The sequence below is a fragment of the Haliaeetus albicilla genome, chromosome 16 (genome assembly GCF_947461875.1).
Source record: "Haliaeetus albicilla chromosome 16, bHalAlb1.1, whole genome shotgun sequence".
NCBI classification, from domain to species: Eukaryota; Metazoa; Chordata; class Aves; order Accipitriformes; family Accipitridae; genus Haliaeetus; species Haliaeetus albicilla.
This window is the reverse complement of record NC_091498.1, coordinates 12,876,284-12,895,921: the sequence shown is the minus strand read 5'-3', so window position 1 is coordinate 12,895,921 and position 19,638 is coordinate 12,876,284. Positions and strand designations below refer to the sequence as shown.

Sequence of the window (19,638 nt, the reverse complement as noted above, 5' to 3'; positions counted from 1 at the left end):
GCATGGTCTGCTAATCCATAAATACCTCGAGGTATTAGACAGAGCCAGGTCCCTTTAAACTTGCTGGCAGAAAGACATGAGTGAGCTTGGCTGTGCTGCACAGAAATGGGAGAAGAGCTCTTGTTTGGGTACCACTAGCTGCAAAGAGCAGGACAGACTGCAGCTGAGTTAGTGGTATCCCTGTAGCTTGGCTTGGCTGCAGTGGGGCTAAGCCTGGAAACACAACATTGGGGGCATGGGTTTGACTAGCTGAGCATATGACTAGGGTCTAGGAAGCAACAAGGCTAGTCTAGAGGGGACAGTGTGTAGGTTTAGCCTGGCCTCCAGTGAAGGTGCAGGAGGCTTTTGGCTAGGCAAAGCTATGCTGAGGACGTCTACAGGTAGCATAAGGTAGCATCCACAGCTACAGCGGGATGAAGCTAGGCTGCATGTAGCTTTCCGTTTGTGATGGCCAGGCAACAGCTGAGTTGTTAGGCAATGCCAAAATAAGGGGTGGGTAGGCTGGACTCTATGGAGGGCTCATCCAGGCATCGGCAGAGCTACAGCTCTTCCAGACAACAGATAGATTGGGCTAGGAGAGAGGGACGTTAGTGCTAGGTGTTTAGGTTACTCTAGGTATGGGCTACAACCAGGCTAGGCGATAGGAGGTACCAAACCCTAGACAGTATTATCAGTAGAACAGCTCTTCAGGATTTGGGCCGATAACTTAAGGAAAGTAAAGTAACTACCCCAGACAAGTATTGTTATCTCCAGTCTTTCACTGCTGAGTGGCAGCTGCTGGGCTGGGCTGCCTTGCTGGCACCTGGTTTTCTCCTTGCAGTGACACCGAAGCAAGCACCCAGCTGAGGATATGGAGGTGCTAGCAGGAAATCAGAGCAACCGACCTTCTTTCCTTCAGCTGACTTGGCAGCAAATATTTAAGCTGGATGAGAGTCAACAGAAAGCATGTTATTTTCAGGTGTGTTATCTTTATCAATAATCTCTTCGAGGCACAGTAACTCCTTTGGAAGCCTGTAGTTGCTATGGCCAGGAAATGCTGATTACAGCTGCAGTAGATGGTTGAAGCAGCAAAGAAAAACCAACATGGCATTCATCTTTTGAATCAAAAGATTGCTTTCCTTTCTGGCTTCTTTCATGAATTCATCACATACTGGAGTAGTCCCTTTCCAGCTATCTGGCTTTTCCTGGTGGCTAGTAGGCACCTTACAGTGTCCTACTGATGATCTGGAAGATTTTGTGGTTTTTACTGTGCACAATCTTGATGTGTCCAAAATTCCCCCAAATAAATTTCAACCAGGAAAAGCCTGCTTACAAAAAAATTCAAAATTAAAGGGAAATTGTTCGGGAGCGGGAACATTTTTTCTTTTCCTTTTGTGACTGTAACATCTGTACCTCTTTAACTCTCATAATTAAACCCTTTTCTACATCACAAACTTGCAGATCTCCAACAGAATGACCAAGTGGTCCTGGGAGGTGAACAGTGTGTTTCCCACATACCATCCTCCACTTCCAGGTTCTGCTAACCACAGCAGTCCTCTAGCTGCCAGGAGACAAATTCAGGCAAGATGCTTCCAGCCCCTTAATAAAAGAAATTACTGAGAAATGAAAGCCCGGGCAAAGCTGAAATCAGTTTATTAATTCTATAAAAAACACAAGGCACAGCCTGACTATATCCTGCAGGGGGTTAAACTGTTTACACGGTCCAGGCAGTAAAATGCTGTATAATTCCCAGTAAAAGACCTGAAGGAAATAGGAAGGTGGGAGGGAGCCCACAGGAGCTGTGCTCAGTTTGCCTGCTGTGGCCAGACAACAATACCGTAAAATTCAGCACATCCATAGGATTGCTCTGATCAGGGAAAGGACATACCTGTGGTGTGTTGAGGACTGGATGGTTCAGCCATGAACCTACTGAGCTTGATAGAAAACTGAGGGAGCATTAGAAGATACCCTCCCAATTGATAAGATTTCCTGCTCTTTGGTACCCTACAGTGTCCATACTCGACAGCGTCATGCTGCTGTTGCTTTTAAAAGGGAAGGGAAATCTGGTGGTCCTTAAATTCACTGTTTTCCCCCAAAAGGAGGATCACAGCAAGTTTTCAGCCTTTAAAGCCAAGAGTAGCTTTCACTGGGAAGGGTGGAGGGCTGGTTTTCAGACACTGGTGCATCAGAGCCCCAGCCCCAGAGCCCCTGCCTTGAAGTGAGTCCACCGTGCTTATCAGTTATATGTTGTTAAAATGAAGAAAACAGCCTTTGCTACAACTAAGCACGTGTCCATTTCCTGAACACTGCAGAAATGAACTGTATGTTCTTAAAGCACTATTTTTTCTGTAAATCTGTGTGGCTTGAAAATCCACAGGAAGAGTTTGATGCTTGTTCAAGTTCTCAGCCACCTTGAAGGGACTCAGTGACTGGGAAAGGTAGAAACCAGGTAGAAACCATGACAATGGAGAATTTAGCCTCTATCCTGCCTGCCTTGCAGTAGGTCTGTAGGTTGAACCCATGCAGAGGTTGCTTTGGGAGGCTGGGGCTAAGATCCTTCTGCTTGGTTTGCTCATTGAACACTCGTGCAGTTCTCGTCTTTTCCAGACAGGAGATAGTGGATCTGGAAAATGTACAAGGGGCAAAAAGGATGCTCAGAGACGAGTACTACAGAGTATTTTTAATTCTTTTTACAGCAGAGTATTACACCTGGGAAATGATGAAGGCTGTGAATAGATGATTGCCATCCACTGTTTGTCAACTAGGTGGCACCAAATTAAATAATCCAACATCACCTGCAAATAAGCAAAAGGAGGTACTTTTTTCCTCACTGTGCATCGTTCTAATGCTGACTCATTGCTGTGAGATGTTTGAGGCCAAAATGTAAATGCTGTGTTCAGAAAGTAATTGGTTAAATCGGTGGGAAAAAGATCCTCTAAAAAGCAAACGAATATGGAAAAGTGAATGCATTCCCACATGGAAGGAGTGAGAGATTGGGGCTGCCTTTCTCAGGCAGGAGATGAATAAGACAGCAGCAACAGAGTATGTGGAGAAACAAAGCAGGCAGAGGAGGCAGATCAGATATCTCTACTTGCTCTCTCTAGAAAGGCAAGATGGTTGCAAGTCTTGCTTCTGCTGAAGCTGAAGCTGCCCTATGGGTAAGGGGAGACCATGCTTGCATGCACTGGAGCTGGCTCTTGCCTGGACCCCTTGGAGCCATGTGGCCGAGCTTTGCTCCTGGATTGAGCATTTCAGTGGTGACCCATATCAACCCAGGCAGCACTGCCCAAAGGAAGAGATGGGATTTCTACCCTGGACATGTTAAGCTTGAAAACATCCGCTCCGCCTTGTTTTCACTGCATCTCAGCAGAGAGCTGCAGCTGGAGGTATCTCTGGGCATCTCCTGGCTGGGCACACAAAGTCCCACACACTGGGTCATTGCTCCCATGCGCTGGGTCACCAGGTGGAGCCACATCTTGGGGCAGGCCCTGTGTGGCCATCAGATGCTGGGTCGCAGGAGGCCACCAGAGAATATAAATTGGTCACAGGGGATATGGGACAGCCTCACATGTCACAAAGAAGTTGCAGGTCTGATTTAGCTAACAGGATATGAGAGACTGAGGGATGCTGTCTGCAGACATTTAGTGAGTTTAGCGAGTGACTTGGGAAAACTGCAAGCTAATATTCCTCATCTTTTAGTTGCTCAAGCTGCTGTAAGTTTCCAGGCTTTCACCACCGTGTCAGCCCTCTGCTTGAACCAGCAAAGGTAAACCTTGGTATTTCTAATAAAAACACAAATAGCTTGAGAAATTTTTTGAGTTTTCTTCCTTCCTAATGCAGAAAACCTTTTTTCCTGATTAAAAAAAGGTACAAGGGTGCTGCAGGTCCACCTTTGGGATAGCTCCAAGGCAGCACCAAGAGCTCAAAGCTTTGGGTATGAACAGGAGGTGGCAGTACACAGTGATCTGAGTAACCCCAGATGTGTCCCAGCCACGCGGGCTCTGCCAGGTCTCTGCCATGGGCCAGACCTGGTCTTCTGGAGGTGTTTAGCATCACCAGGTTTAGAAACAGCAAATCTACATGTCCAGGAGAGAGTGGGGCTCAGGCAGGGGGTGGCTGCAGCCCCTATGGAGATACCCATCTCTCCCCACTGCGTGAAGGGACCTGGCTGATGAACCTGGGTGGCTAGGCTTCTAATTATGCTTTGTGGGACTGACGAAGAGAAGCTTTACATTACAGTGAGAAGTAGGACAGGAGAGCTGGCTGAGGGACGTGGTAACAGGATAGCTGGGGGAGGACATGAGCTTAGGTATGAATCTTCATCTTGCTGCTTCTTCAGCCCAGTCCTCAGAGGATTTTACTCCCTCTGGAAGCAGCAATGGCTTGGGACAAATGTTTTCAGTTTTCTTCCCTCCAGCTTGGAGAAAAAGGAAATCCTTGTGATTCTTAGCTTCTCCCCAAGGCCAGAGCTGAGAATAAACAGAGGTTGTGATGCTGGTTGTAGCTGCTCCCTCCCAAGACTGCAGGTTTGACTCCTGGGGCTTGGCACATCCTTCATGCACTGCAGGAGCATCAGGCTGAGTGACAATCTCAGCGAGGCTTTCATCCTGCTGCACTGAGGAGCAAGAAAACACAGTGTCTTCCCCCTCAAAAATCCCTTACCACAGATGATTTGGTCACAGCCTGGGCAGGGAAAAGAAGATCCTGCTGCTTAAACAGGCTATTTGGTGACAACTGCTGTGCATCAATGACGGCTGGAGGGCAGAGGCAGTCACAAATGGACCCATCAGCTTTTTGGGGTCCCAAAATAACATGTCCCTGAAGGAGCTGGTGAGGCAGCGAGCCTGGAAAGCCATGACTCTCCCTGCAGGTCAGGCCATTTCATTTTCATCCATGGCAGGATAGCAGTGTCCTCGGTGTCCACTTCACCCTCCAGCTTGGCAGCAAGGAGCCACCTCACATTTCTGCCCCTGAGAAACAGCAAAGCAGGTTAATGCAGCTGCAGATTTCCCTTAGTTGTTTGCTGGTGCTGGAAGGGCAGATGAACAAATGAGCTGTGGACAGTGGGGAGCAACATAAAACCCCAGAGCAAATGGCACCATTTGGGATTGCTCGGCCACACACCCCAGGGAAGGAGAGTGATGCTCTCTATCCTGCAATGCCCCGTAAATCTGACGCCACCTCTGCATGGGGGCAGATGCAGATAGCGGGATGCTGTGGGGCAATTTCTCCCTGGGATGAGGGGGTAAGCCCTGCCGAAAGGCTCCTGTGGCAATAGGCAGCTGCAGTTGTGGGCTCCCTGCCAGGAGCTGTGCCCGGAGTGGGATCTGGAGGCTGATCTCGCAGCCAAGACAGCGCCATTCATCGGCACTCAATAAACAAAAGTGCCTTGCTGTTTTATCTGGGAGATAAGCATTCATGGCATGAGACTGCTTTCCCTTGCGCTCTCTGCTGAGTGTGGGCACCTGCGTCAGCTGCCAAAAGAGCCAGGGCACTGCTCTGGTGGGACACGCTGCAGACAGGCATGCAGGAACGGGGGCTGCTGGGTGTCAGGCAGCCCTGAGGCTGAAGCCCCATGGGTGCTAGGCATGGCAAGATGCTGGTGTGTACTGGAGGTCGCCAGTGCTGTGGGTTGTGTTTTGCGAGCCAGCTCATGACACATTACCTGTTAGCACTCCAGGGTCAACACTGCAGCTCTAAAAGTCACTTACAAAGGGAAGAAAATTCTACTGTTATGCCTTTTTGGCTTCTTGATGATCAATGATGGAAGCTTGAAAGCTTTTTGCTTTGTTTTTTTTTCAGAGATTACATTGCCGACCCTTGATTTCCCTGCTTTTGCTGGAGAAAAGCGGCAGGAGAGTTAGCTGGTGGGAATTGAGGAACACTTGTGTGCCTTAAGCATTAGAGACTTTCCTCCCACTATTTGTTAGGCATTTAAATCACGTAGCTACTAAGAAGATGTCTGCAACCTCCTTCCAAGGAGTGATGGCCAGAGGGGACAGACAGACCATGTATGCTGGTTCACCTGCATGGTCTTGCAGCCTTGAGCTCTTGGGGACAACAGAGCCAGGCTTGGGGTAGAGCTGTCCTCTTCCCGCACCCCCTTCACTCTTCAGCTGCATCCACATCCCCTCTCACTTCTGTAATGTCAAGTTGTCTGCACAGAAAATGAAACCAGACCTGCTGGGTCAATGGTTTCTGGGTGATTCCTGGCATCCAAGCTGACCGCCAGCTGTGGATCTGTTCCACATTTGTTCCTTTTATTCATACCATTTGGCTGTACTCTCAGCAGTTGGATGCTGGATGCCTCCCCTATCACCTCTGTGCTGTTACCTTTGGCAACGCATCCTGTGGTCCCAATGGAGAACGAGATCAGGCTCGGTTGAGATTGATTTTTCCAGAAAACAACGTTGACCAGTGCTAATTACATGTTACTGCCTCTTCAATCTTTATCAATTAAATCATCTACCAGTGCTCTGATAATCACGTCCAGGATGGCCACCAGGCCAAGGGAGCAGTGACCAAACTTGTCCGATTTGGCTTTTTTAAGCATTGGTTTAATACCCACACTCATCAGGCACTTGGGGATTTCACAGCGCTCCACAATTTATTAAAACAGAAAGCAATACAAATGGGGAAGGAAACTGAAAAACGCAACCTTGTGAAAGCTTCTTTCTTTGCCAGCAGACTGAACTTGACCTGTGTCCTTGGCAGGGCTAAACCAGCCAATGGCCTCTCTGGCAGCTGGGCTGAAAGCAGTGCCGGATTTTGAGACTCATGTAGGGGCAGCTTTATGACAAACTGAGCACAAACCTGGTGTAATGATCCCATAGGTACCATGATGATGATGATGTTGCCTTGTACGGGAGGTCCTGAGCTCTGCTGTTCACCTCGTATCAAACGCAGACATTGCTGCTTTTGAAGCTCCACTTTGTACCAAATGCTTTTAAATCTCTCTTGTGTCTGTCAGAAGAAAAAATTTGTGTCTGAGAGCAGAGGAAACCTTGACAACCTGGCACTCGCTGAATGTGAACTTTCTTCCTCTGCTTTTTTTATCCCCCCTCTTAAAGGCTGCTGGAAGAAATGGGTCCTTTGCGCTATGCAGGTTACAAAGAGCAGTTGTTTTTATGCAGCAGAACCAAAAATAAAAATGAGTGATTGCAGTCCTCTTAAAACTCAATATAAAGCCGGATGGCATTAACCTCTTCTTTGCCAGGGGATTACCAGCACATCTATGGGATGGCATTTTATGATAAATAGTATAATCTATCCCCCTCAATCCACGCCGAGTTCAGTTCAGCTTTTGTCCGAGCAGCGCACTGAAACCTACCAAAGCCTTTGCAAAACAGGGCAGAGCCGGGACCCACCACCACCAAGGAAGGGGGTGGGAAGGAGTTATGCCGCTGGTGAGTGGGAAGGGGTGACCACAGCTCCCCCCAGCTCTGTTGCCCCGCTCCCCGAACTAGAGAAGCCCTGTGTCAGTGCCCACCAGTGCCTTCCCCAAGGACGTGGTGGAGACAAGGCTGTGGGGTTGCATAGACTATGCCAGTGGCTCCCTGCCCACAGCACTTGCATTTTGCTCCTGTGATGATCCCCATCCAGTACACACCAAAAAAATGGCCGTGACGCACAAGTCTCCTTCCTCGGTCAGGCACCACCTTTCTGGAGTGAGCTTTGTGACCTCCTGTGCTGTATCTTCTTGTGCTTTGCCCAGCCCAGGCTGAAAAGTGCACAAGCTGCTCCCTTTTTCACCTACATCCAACTCATCAGCACTGGCTTCCAATGCTTCACTGACCTCTGGTTTACATCTTCTTCTCACCTTGGGTTGCAGGTCCCTGGCTGTGATAACAAGCTCCAGGTGTGTGCACAACTGATGTTTCTGGGCTGTTCATCATGACTCCATACAGTTGTCGCTTCTCCCGTGTACACAGTCTCCTCATTACCTTGACACACTCCACCACTCTTGTAGCCGGTCTTCTCTGATCATCTCCAATTCATTGCACCAGCTGTGTGTTTGTGCTCCGCTGGCTCCCGTGAGCCTTTGGTGCAGAGCTGGTAACCCCATGCTCTCTGCATCTGTCATAGCGTGGTGGTGCCCGGTGCTCATGAGCCGTGAGGGATGCTCTTACATCGTACTGCTCTTACAGATGCACTCCCTGGAGATCTTTTCCTCTTCCCTCGGTGGTGTCATGCCTGTGGCTGCCATCCCAAGGGGCACAGAGATCTGGCTGGCTACCGCTGTCCTCCTCGCCTTCTTGCTTAGTTTCCAAAGCCCACTGAAACGGTCTCCGCGGATGTTCTCATGAGAGGACTCAGGCCCCGTTACGCTCCTGAAACCGCGACGGAGCCTATTAAACCTGAAGGTGATGCCCACCTGTGGCCCGGAGGCTCTCCGGCGGAGCAGCAGGCGGCACAGCACGGTGACCCAACCGCCCAGAACTGGCTTGGTCTTTATTTTGAAGGGAAGGACGGATTTATTATTCCTCCTCCACTCCCCCAATTTTCACTCGTCCCGTCGTTCCACCCACCCTTGTGCCGCTCCGCCGGCTCCCTGCAAGATGGCTGACGGGCGGGGTGAGGGAGCGCGCACCTCGCCCTGCGGCGGGGCGAGGGCTGCCTGCTGTCGGAGGGGGGGGCAGGGACACCCCCGCTCCCCCCCCCAGCGGCTCTCGACGCCGGGGCACGCTGCGCCCCGGGGAGGGCCCAGGCCGGGGGAGGCCGCGGCGAAGGCCCGGCCGCCCCGGCCCGCGTTGCCACGGCGACGCGGCGGCCGCCCCGGCGGGGAGGGCCCGGCGCCGGCGGCGGGTTTTCCTGCGCCGGGCGCGGCCAGCGGGGGCAGAGCTGAGCCGGGCCGGGCCGGGCCGCGCCGCGCCGCGCCGAGGAGCTCCGCGCCCCGTGCCGCACCGGCCTCCGGCCCCGGCGGGAACCCCGCCGCCGCCCCCGCCGCCCCCGCTCCGGACCGGTAAGTGCGGGCGCGGCCCCTTCGCGGCCCTCGGGAGGCGCCGCCGGGGGTCCCGGCACCCCTCTGGCCGCCGCCGGGCTGCGGCTCGCCTTCCCCGGCCTGGCCCCTGCTGCACCGGCCCCTTCGTCTCTCGCCCCGGCCCCTCACTTCAGGGGTGTGCCGGGCCCCCTTCCCGCACCTCTGATCCCTGGGGGGCCGGCCCCTCACCCGGGGGGCTGCGGGCTGCCCTGCCCCCCCCATGCACCCCCCTCACCCGGGGGGCTGCGGGCTGCCCTGTCCCCCCCATGCACCCCCCTCACCCCGGGGGCGGCGGGCCGCCGTGGCCCCCCCTTGTACCCCCCTCACCCCGGGCGGTGTAAGCCCTCCCGGCCCCCCACCTGCTCCCCTCACCCTGGGATGTGCCGGTCCCCCCGGCCGGCCACTCCCCTCATCCCGCGGGGTGGGGGTCCCTCTGCCCGAATTTGGGGCTGGGGGCGCAGGTGCCCGTGTGTCAGAGCCGAGCCCGGGGGAGATCGCCCCGTGCCCCCCGTGTTGCTGGGCTCGCCCTTGCCGGGCGTTGGGGGCTGTAGCGGTGTCACCCTTCCTCTCCCCGCCTTTGCCGGGGAGATCGCGGGTGACACGTGTGCGGTTTCAGCCGTGTCCTTTAGTGCCCCGGAGCTGCTGCTTTTTATATCAAAAGCGACTTGCCTGTTTCCCCGGGACTCCTGATTGTTGGGGTGATCTGTAGGATTGTAGCCTCTGGCTGCCCCGGTCGCGGGGCAGCGTCCTGCATCCGAGTTCCTTCCAGGCTCTACTAAGCCAGATCTGGGCCTCTCTGGGGTAGGTCAGGGTTATTGTGCTCTTTCTCCCGTGGATGGGGAACATGCTGATGTGGATAGGCTGTGGGATCTCCTCAAGGTCACCCTGGGAACTGGACCCCAAGCATCCTCTCCTCTCTTGCTGTGCTCTCCGGAGCTGCCAGGCTCCTGCTGGGCAAGGGCACAGTGGTAGAAATCGGATTTTCCAGTGCCCCGGGCCTCTCTCCTGCAGGGCTTCTCAGCTTTTAGTTTCTACTCCTTGCCAGGCTGTCAGTAACAAACGTCAGAGCAGGATCCCGGCTATATTTCTTTGGCCTAATATGTTTTAGGTATTGGGTGTTTACAGTTAAAGTCTCGGTGTTTTTACCGTAGCACGTTCATCTCCGAGAGTCTCGCTGCTGTTAGGATCTGTGCTCTCGTGGCATGGCTGCTGCTGTTAGGACTGTATCTGCAGTGATTTTGATCACTGCAAGTCACTGTGGCTTTGCCTGTCAAGAACTCGCTTCTTGGCAATGGCAAGCAAAGGGCAATCAGACCGGAGTGGTACTTGGCTGATAATGATATATACCGTGGGGCTTGGATGGCGGTTGTCTGCTTGTCCTTGGCTTGTGTTTTGCTTTCCAGGCAAATAAAGGTATAGATGAGGTCTAATAGGAGGGGTTACTGTAACCTCTTCACCAGAAAATAAATTCCCTTTGAATGTCTTGCCTGTAGAATTTTTAACTGTGCGCTACTACTGCTTCTCATTCTTCACACGGGTACAATTTTTCTCCTGGTGCTGTGCCCTTAGGCTCATTCGTTCACTGAGTGCCCGTCATAGTACGGAGCGTTACGTTTTGAGGGCGATGGTGATTGGTGGCAGAGATGGATGGCCGAGTTGGAACAGGGAGCAAATCTGTGTCGTAAATTGGAGCCCGGCACCGCTCTGAAGGGAAGTCTGCAGTCTTGGTTGATGCCCAGCAATCTTGTTAATGTCTTACTAAGATGCCAGGGCCCTAGAAGATCCTCCTGCTGCCATTTTAAGAAGGGGTAGTGTGCTGTATTAAGTTACTAGGAGGTAGAAATCACTGACAGCCTGTCAGCGCCATTTGCTCCCCTTTTTCTGCCAAGATTTAAATTAGTGTGCAAGATGGGGGAATTATGTACCTGGCTGACCAAGGTGACAGCAGCATGTACACATGGAAGTAGTCCCCCTGCTCTCTTGCGCATCACGTTTTTTGTTGTAGCTCTCTAGCAGGGCAAAGGTGTGATGGAAAGAAGGGACCGAGACGCAGTGGCTGGGGTTTGGTGTCCCTCAAAGCCTGGGAGCCATGAGGATTTGGGGCTGTGCTCTGATGAGGATGTTATAATGGGGAAAGTCTCACTTAGGAGCTGTAAGCGTTTCATGTGCCTATACAGTTGTTCTTGTGTAACTGTTGTCATGCTGAGAATTGTAAAGTAGCAGGAGGGAGAGATTTTCTGGAGTAGGACAGCAGCGTTTTCAGGTGGGAAAACGTTGTGTTGTGTTTAGCTAGAATTTAACATGTCTAGATCCAGCATCCCTGACCTGCGGCCCAGTTTTGCAGATTCCCCTAAGAACAGCTTTTCCGTGAGGGGTAAAGCCCAATCTAGGGAACACCCTCATTGCAGTATAGGGGATGACCATGCAATGCTGTGAAAATAGTAAATTATCCCTGGCACTTTGCGTTCTATCTAAATAACCTGCAGCCAGGAGGCTTGAACAGGAGTGACTGATGAGTTGCTCCTTCTCCCTCAGCAAGGAGCGCCGAGGTGTGGTGTAGGGCTGCATGGTCTCCATCTCTGGTCCTCCAAAGGGCTGGGCTTTGGGTTTGCTGCTGGGCTGGGGGTTACTTGTTTTACAGGTGCTGGCAAACATCTGGATTTTCTTTTGCCCCACTGTGGAAATAGAATGCTCTTGGAGGGCAATCGCCAAATTCACAGTGGCTGCTGGAAGGTGGTATGTCCTTGTGAAATTTGGGAGGTGAAAGGCTTGTGTGGCAAGAAGAAAAGTTTAGCAGCGTTGAACATAGCTGTGGAGGGACTCGTGTTCCTTGGTGCTGTCTCGCAGCACATCTGCCTTGTTCCAGTGCGATGCTTTCTATTGTCATTTGATCCCTGGGCTCACTTTGGGTCAAGGAACTGCAAACGTTTTGCACTGCCAACTTTCCAGTGCCAGCAAGATGCCCTGTGCAGGGTGTATCTCTTAATAGGCTGTTTCTATCTGCCTGAGATCATATTGTGCTGCCAGAATGACATAAAAGAGCTTTGAACTAGGCCCCAAGGGGTCAAGCAAAATATTTCTGTTCCATTGTTAGGAGATTCTGCGCTGGGGAGATGATGTGTAACCAAATCATGTTTGCAATGGCTGGGACAAATGAGCTTCCTTGTGATCCTGAGTGCTGCAGTTCATGTGTATTACGGTAGGATGCTCATGTCCTGTGAAAGGAGTTTCTGCAGTTACCCCTTTTCTAGGCTCTTTCAGAACAGAGAGGCATTTCTCCTAAGCCTGCCTTGTTCCTGGCTGTCCTTTTTCAGAGTGTTTTTTTTCTCTGTTGTCATTTGTTTGTTTGTTTGTTTTGTTTTTCCCCAGAATGAAGTTTCAGCAGAGCTACTGGGAGGTCAGTGGTGTCCCAGAGCTGTGCACTTTGGCCCTTGACTGGAGTAAGTTGCTCTGGCAGAGGCAGTGGAGCAAATTTGGTTTGCACCAGCTGAGGTTGGGCCATCATGTCAGAGCCCTCGAGCTACAGGAAGAGCCTGGGCACACAGCCTCTTTAGCCTGTCACTTACAAGTTTGTTAACGTCCTGTTAGGCTTCCGGTTGGACACGCTTATCTCCCAGCTGCCTCTGCTCCTCTGTTTAAATCTGCAATACTGTGTATGGACAAGTGCCTGCTCTGCTCCTTCAACAGCAGCAGTGCAGGATGGGGAAGGATCTGTCCTATCACAGCATCCTGCCTTCTGCTACTGCAGTTACATAAGGACTAGTTATTATTCCTTTTATATCTCTGTATGCGTTCACCTAAATCCTTAACTGTGTTTTCAGGAAATGCAAAAGCCTGCTTTGATGCCCATGTTTGCACATTCGGGCTTTCTTAGGAGTACCCAAATGTCTGCACGACCAGAAGGTTAGGAGCATTGGAATTATCAGTTACTTACCATGGCAAATAAGCTATGTACGGATGCTGCCTATGCAAGCCAGTGCATTGTTTTTATTTTTTATTCTTGAATGTATCATACACACTGCATATGTTTCATTGTGCATTTCTCATAAATGGCTGCATGGACTCTAACCTTGCTGGAGTCAGTTGCCTTGTCTATCTGCAGTGAGACAGCGGGACGTGACTGCAAGCACCTCTTCTTCTCTGCTGCTGAAGAGGTGCCTGAGGTCTAGCAGGACAGTGTGTTTTGGCTTTCCTGGCGCCGTGATTTGATGAAGCCTTCCTCCTTCTGCAAGGCTGAGTCGTCTGGCCTGTGCCTGATTGGAGCAGGGACTGTCTTTTGGCCATCCAGCTAACAGCACAGCGGCTTGCTAGAGCTAATGCTGTGTTGCTCCAGCTAATCCTAACAGCAGATAAATAATTTTTTCCTGTCCTCTTCTGTTTGCCTTCCAGTGCAAAGATAGCAGGAAGGAGGCGGTGGATTGAGCTGTCCAATGCAAAACTGGGTGTTGCTTTAACCTTGCAGTATTGATTGCTGGGTAGTTTCAGTTGTTGTGAAGATAAAGTAACAGGGGCTACAAAAGCTTTAGAAAACAAGGCAAACCCCCAGACAAACCCAGTGAAAAGACCTTGTCACTCTGGGTGGTTTGGATTTTTGTCTGGCAGTTTTCTCTTGCACATCTGCAAATATAAAAGCTTTGAATACTTGCTGTCTTGGGAGGGCTGCCCACATGGAGATTATTTGCTTGGGGAAGGGAAAGGCACCCGGGCAGCAATGCTTGTTCTGTGTCAGGAGAAATGTGATGGGATACCCTTTATTTAATTTGTGGGGTCTCTATTGATCTTGATTTAATGCAGCCTGTGGTGAGCTGCTCACAGGAATGCAGTCTTAGTTTATTTTGTTAAACCTTTTCATAACCAGTTCTTGTTCTTGTTTCGGTGGTGCTGTTGTGGGTGGGTGGCTATGCCTTGTCAAACCTCCCTGTGCCCTGCTCCTTCCTTTGGTGTTGATACTGGAGTGTGGCTTATCAGGAGAGCTGTCTGGATTTTTTTTCTTTCCTGGGTCTGCAGCATTTATCCAGAGGCCAGGAGGAGAGGGGTTGATTTTGATTCAGCTGAGTTTCCCACAATGGCATGAATTTGAGCAGCTGGGGATGACCGAAGTCCCATGAAAGACTGTCCGTGCCCCACCTGAAGTTTGGCTCCATGTTTGAGGCTCATGCTCTCGATTTAAAGGCTGTCCCAAATATGAGGAGCTTTGTAGACAAGGCTGTCCCAAATATGAGGAGCTTTGTAGACAAAGTGGGGAGAGGGAAAGAGAAAGAAAACTTCCCCTCTTATAGAGGACAGCGGTGCTGCTGCACTGAGTGACTTGGAGGAGGCCTTTGGGAAGAGAGGAGGTGTGTGCTTTTCTTTTTTAATTAGAGCACAAAGATGTGGGACTTCCAGCAAGTCATTTTAGTAGGAGAGAGATGCTGTGTGGGTGAGCTCTTAGTTTGGATCAAGCCAGAAGCCAGTCCAGTAGCCGTGATCCTTCATTTCTGAATTCAACCGGAGCTCCCAGTGAATCCTTTTTGCTCTGTCAAGGGGCTGTGCTGTGTGATGTGAAAGCTCCTAGCCAGGGCAAGCACTGGCTTTGTGTGGATAAACGCACGGAAGGAGGCGGTAGCAAGTGGTATGCTTAGTCTGGACCAGCGCATCTGCCATTTCTGTTGCTGCCAAGTACTGTGTCCTTGTCACTATGGTGTCTGACCCCTTACTTACTGCCTTTAATGGGTGTGCTGCCTGCATGCCTTGGCAGAGGAGACAAGGGCAGTTCCCTGTTGCCTGCTGGATAGGGTGGGATGGAAACACGTTCTCCAAGGCCATGTGCAGACTGGGAGCTTGTTTGGTGCCCTGTTCAGTGCTGTGCTCTTTGCTCTGTGATAGTTAGGGATTTATAAAAAAAGAAAAAAGAAGGAAGGATGTTTTATCGACAGGATATGTCAGGGGCTAACTGTGAATTTGGGTACTGCTTTCTCCTTTGCCACAGATTCAGAGCGTGACCTTGGATAAGCAGTAAAATGTCTGTCTCTGACCCTGTCCCCTACAATCAAATAGGGACGGCAGCACTTCTAGGGTTTCGGCACTTGTACACAATAGCAATGGCAGCTGTTGCAGAAGGTATGATCTGATGTAGTAAATGGTCTCTCCTTCTGGGCGCTTTATTTTCCTTTTATGTTTTGTGTTGGCTTTCTCAGGGATGGGAGTAGCTTCCTTTTCCATGTCCTGGGTAAGCTGAGCTCTTCTCTGTAAGGCAACGGGAACACTTGTTGGTTCATCTCATCCTTTGGGAGCAGAAGGCTATTTTCTAAGGGTAGTAGTTCTGTTAAAGGACATAAAGCTCGTTGTGTTGGCCTGACCCCCTTCCCGTGAACTGTCCCATTTGCTTTGTTAGCAGCTAAATGTGTGCATGACCTGAGCAGCTGTTGTCTTTTTGATGCCCCCCCTCCCTTTTTTTTTCCCCCAGAAACTTAAAATGAAGATTCATTGGTGCCCCACTCTGGTTCTTCAAAACTAGCGGAGAGCTTGAAGGAAATAGCTTGGATACTGAAGTGATAAGCGCTAGAGAAATGCCAGACGCCATATAAACAACTAAACTCAGCCCCCGGCCCTTCCTGAAGGAGGGATGATTTGCAGAAATACTTCAACAGATGGTCTGAATTTGGCTTTGGAAAGGGGAGAAGAAATGCCAGGCCGCTGCTGAGCTGCGTGTGGGCGCGTGCCCGAGTGCACTGTGCGATGTGCTGCCTGCCAGCGTGCTCCTGGGGAGGCTGAGCAGGCTGCTCCGGCACCCTCTACGTGCTCGGAAGGCATCCGCACACCGCTGACTCGGTCTCTGCAGCTCTGCCGGGTCCCTGGCATGGAGCGAGCTCCCGCTTCCCCTGCAGTGAGGTTCGGCTGTGCCTGCTTGCTGGGCCGTTCTGGTGGAGGTGAGCCATGGCTAGTTTGCAGAGGCACGGGGTCAGCTCATGGGAGAGAGGCTGCAGAGCTGCCGTGCAGCTTGGGAGACGTTGCTCAGCATGCGGGTGAGACTGTGGGAAGGCTGCGGCATGATCTGACACCGGGTTGTCTCTCACGCTGGTGTGGTTACCTGGACCTGTGACAGCGCTAATTGAGGTGGTCTGGAGCTGGAAGCAAACAGATCAGCCATGGCAAAGGGCATGTGCTGTTTGGACGCACCTCTGCATATATGCAAGCTGACAAACTTGCTGGTAGCCTGAAAGGATATGGAATGGGAGGGGGTTTACATGTCATGGTCAGGGAATCTGATGAACCCTGGCAGAACTGGCTGCTGCGGCCAACTTCCCCTCTCCCCTGATGAGGTTACTGCTCTTGCAGAGGAAGGAGAACATGGTTTCCCCAGCTGGTACCAGACCTGGGGTCCTGACACCAACCGTGGCAGCAGCAGACTGCTGCACCACCTCTTGTGTGGGCTCTGCCGTGGGACAGGCAGGTTCCCAAGTCAGTAGCCATAGCTGGCTCTGGTGGGGATTGTGGATTGGAGCCCAGAAGTCCTTGTCCGAGGACCTCTGGAGCAGAGCGTTGTGTCTGGTTCCTGCATGGCCAAACCGCTGTTAGTCTCCCAGTGCAACGCGCCTGTTACACTGCTCGCTGGCATGACAGTTCGTTGTGTCTAATGTTATTTGCCGTTCCTGCCATGCACTCTTTGGCAAGACAGTGTTGGCTGGTAGTTGGAGCAGGGCTGCGAGGTGTGCTTCAGGGATGAATTTTTTTTTTTTTTTTTTAACTTTCTGAAAAGAGGTCTAATTCTTAAGCAATGCAAGATGAATCGCTTTACAGAGGATGCTTAATGCATCAGGTAAATTCTTATCTGGCAGGTAGCAGCATTGCACTGCACATGCAGAGTAGCCAGGTAAGACATTTAATGTCCAGAGAATGACTTTCCAAGTTCGATTTATTTCACTTCTTTCCTCTCACTCCTTTTCCTTCCTTGTGTTACCCATCTCCTTCTGCTGTGTTTAGGTGAGCAGGACTGCATGTGTTTTCATTTGCCTGTAGCCTCCTAAATATATTGTCTTCCTGCTGGGAACACCTTGCCTGCCTTGCAGCTTGCTGATTCAGTGCTCTGGGTGAGCAGGGAGCGGGTGGATGGATTATCCCACAGACTCACGAGTGTTGCAGTCCCCTTGACAATTCCTCTGCTTGTCACAGAGCATGTACAAGTTTCCCTGGAGGAACTGCTAACCTCTTTAGGAACAACATGACCCCTGTGGGGCTGCTGATGTACGATTAGCAAGGAACCATTTTGCTGTGATCTGAACAGCTTTGGCGTAAGCAAATAGCTGAGGTGGGAGAAGAGAATGTGATGCAGGAGCAGAGCAGGTATGTTCATGTACCCCCACAGCAAAGGGACTGGCAGCAGCAGTCGTGTATCACCATTCCTGTGGCTGAGAGGCAAGGAATGTTGATGAACATGACATTTAACTGGCATTTCTTCTAGCATACTGGGAGCATTCATCAAATTCTGCCTTCAGCAGTGGGAAGTAATGAGATAAGCTTCCGTCCTCAGAAAGGTCTCTACCTGCTGTTGCAAAGTGTTTGGGAGGCTGGGAGGTGTCCTTTTGTTATCCTGTCTACTCTCCATGTCCGGTCTCTTGTACAAAAGGCACCTGAAATATAGTCTTGGCTCTAGTGAGCAGCTGAGCTTGCAGCCTGTACACCAGTGTTTGCATGCTTACATGGTGGCTACTGCTCAATGCTTCTGTCACCTTGCCTTACGCGGAGCCCAGCTCCTGACTCCAGAGGGTGACACAGGAGGGTTTACGTCCTTTTTCACTCTGGGGTCCTGTTTCATTAACATACAGTATTTTAGTATTGGCACCCACGTTGGGGGCTGGCTCTCTCGGGGCACTGTGGCTTTGCTACAGGGGCAGGGTGTGGGGTTTGCTGGACACATTGCTGTTCCAGCCAGGCTCATGCAGTCCCCCTTTGGGACTCTGAGTGACAGCTATCAGTTGATGTATAGCCCCACAGGGCTCTGGGTTTCTAGGTCTTTTAAATAATTTCGTTCAGGACCCAGAAGCCCTTATCTCCCAGGCTTCCCTGGAGGGAATCTTGTTCTATTTTACTGTTGTTTAAGTGTTTGGGTTTTTTTCCAAGTGCCCACAGCAGTCAGGCTGCAGGCTGCTGCTGAGAGGGGCAACCCTGCTTCTCACTCCTGCCTCTGTCTTTTTGTGCTGGCCCAAGCATATGTCTGTTCACAGCAATGCATTGACCTGGGAATAGGCCTGGTCTGAAATGAGTTCCTGTAGTAGCTGGGGGAAGGAAGAGCTCCCTCCATTTTGGCGGTAGCCTGAAGTTATGCTGGACTAGTGGTTGAGTAACCACAGCCTCTGCTGGGAAAGAGAATCATGTGGCTTGAGAGATGCACTTTCCAGGGGCTAAAAATCCCTAGCGTGGTTTCCTTCATGAAAATATTTGCATCTTCTCTGCCAACCCACTGTCAAGACTGCATTGAGCCTGTACCAGTGCCTCTTTGTGCAGGACAAACTGCATTGTACTAACCCTTCCGCAACCCTGGGTCTCACCTGGTGCCTGATTGTATATTCTCTCTTTGAGGAAGAGAGTCAGCATCATGTCTTTAAAATACCCTGCAATTCACATGGCATAGTCCTTGCTGCCAGAGAAAGGTGGTTGCTTTTCAGGCCTCCTGGGGATGGCCCTGTGTACCGCCAGATGCACGTGGTATTGGAAGAAGTGGGAACAGAGGGTAGAAAACCCCACGCCTTTTCTTTGCTCTGGCACAGTCCCCTAGCGTTCACAGGAACAAGCACATGCTTCAGAAAGTGCTCGGTGAGCACGTGTCCTTGGAGATGCAAAGAAGTATGACCAACTTCCTTTCTTCTTCCTCTCCCTCCCTTGCATGCCCAGAGATGGTGGCAGTGCCTAGCAGACACCCTCAGCGTGAGCACAGCTGTTGCTGAGGAAGGCTCCTTGCCAGGGGTGGCAGAGGTGAGGGATCTGGTTACCCTTGGGCTGGAGAGACGGGAGGCTCCTCTCTGAGCATATCTGAACCTTGCTGGGATTGTGTGTCTCTCTTTCCTGCTGTCTTTCCCCTGCCGCAGTCTGTCCCTTCCCCTTCCCGTTTCTGAAGGCTCTGTTCCTGTTTTGACATGGGAGGTGCACACAGTCCTGCCCGCCTGCCTCCATTGCCAGGTTGGGTTTAGGGAGCCGGTTGGGATTGCCTAACTTGGTTGAGCTCACCCTGCAGCTTCCGTGTGCTGCCTGTCCAGCCGAGCTGTCCCTGGCTGACTTTGGGGACGTGGAGGAGACAGGTCTGCGTGAGAAGCGGCGCGTGGCAGGATGCTGGGTGACTTGCAGCCCCCGGTGCTGCTGCGTGGCTGGAGGCTGCCGGTGCCATGTGGTCTCTGTGGGAAAGGGGCTGCCTGCAGGGTCCCAGGCTCATGGTCCCAATGCAGCGGGGTGTCATCCTGAGGCTTGCGATGTGCTCTGGGCCACGGAGGTTGGAAGGGACAAGCCAGCTGGCCCTTTGGAGAGGGGATCCCCTGTCTATCGTTGCACCAAGGGCTGGGTGAACGAGCAAGGCTTCTTGCATGTTAACGAGGCAGCTGGGCTGAGCAAGCTGTAGGGTGCAAGCCGCAGTGCTCCTCAGCACTCCTCTGCTTCTCCTTTGAAAGCCATGTCAAGGCAAGTACTTTCTGCTCTCGAACAGCTATTAT

At 51.5% G+C, this 19,638-nt stretch overlaps 1 protein-coding gene across 3 annotated transcripts in view; it reads left to right on the top strand.

The window, feature by feature from the left end:
• Positions 1-8,816: 8,816 nt before the first annotated feature.
• Positions 8,817-19,638, top strand: part of SLC25A22 (solute carrier family 25 member 22) — a 53,100-nt gene continuing 42,278 nt past the window's right edge. Inside the window, exon 1 of one of the 3 annotated variants that reach the window (XM_069803523.1) lies at positions 8,817-8,941. The gene's annotated coding sequence lies outside the window, so the exon portion shown is untranslated. Of the gene's footprint in view, positions 8,946-9,647; positions 9,761-19,638 lie in introns of those variants that run through there. The other 2 variants (XM_069803525.1, XM_069803524.1) reach the window with 2 other exon arrangements.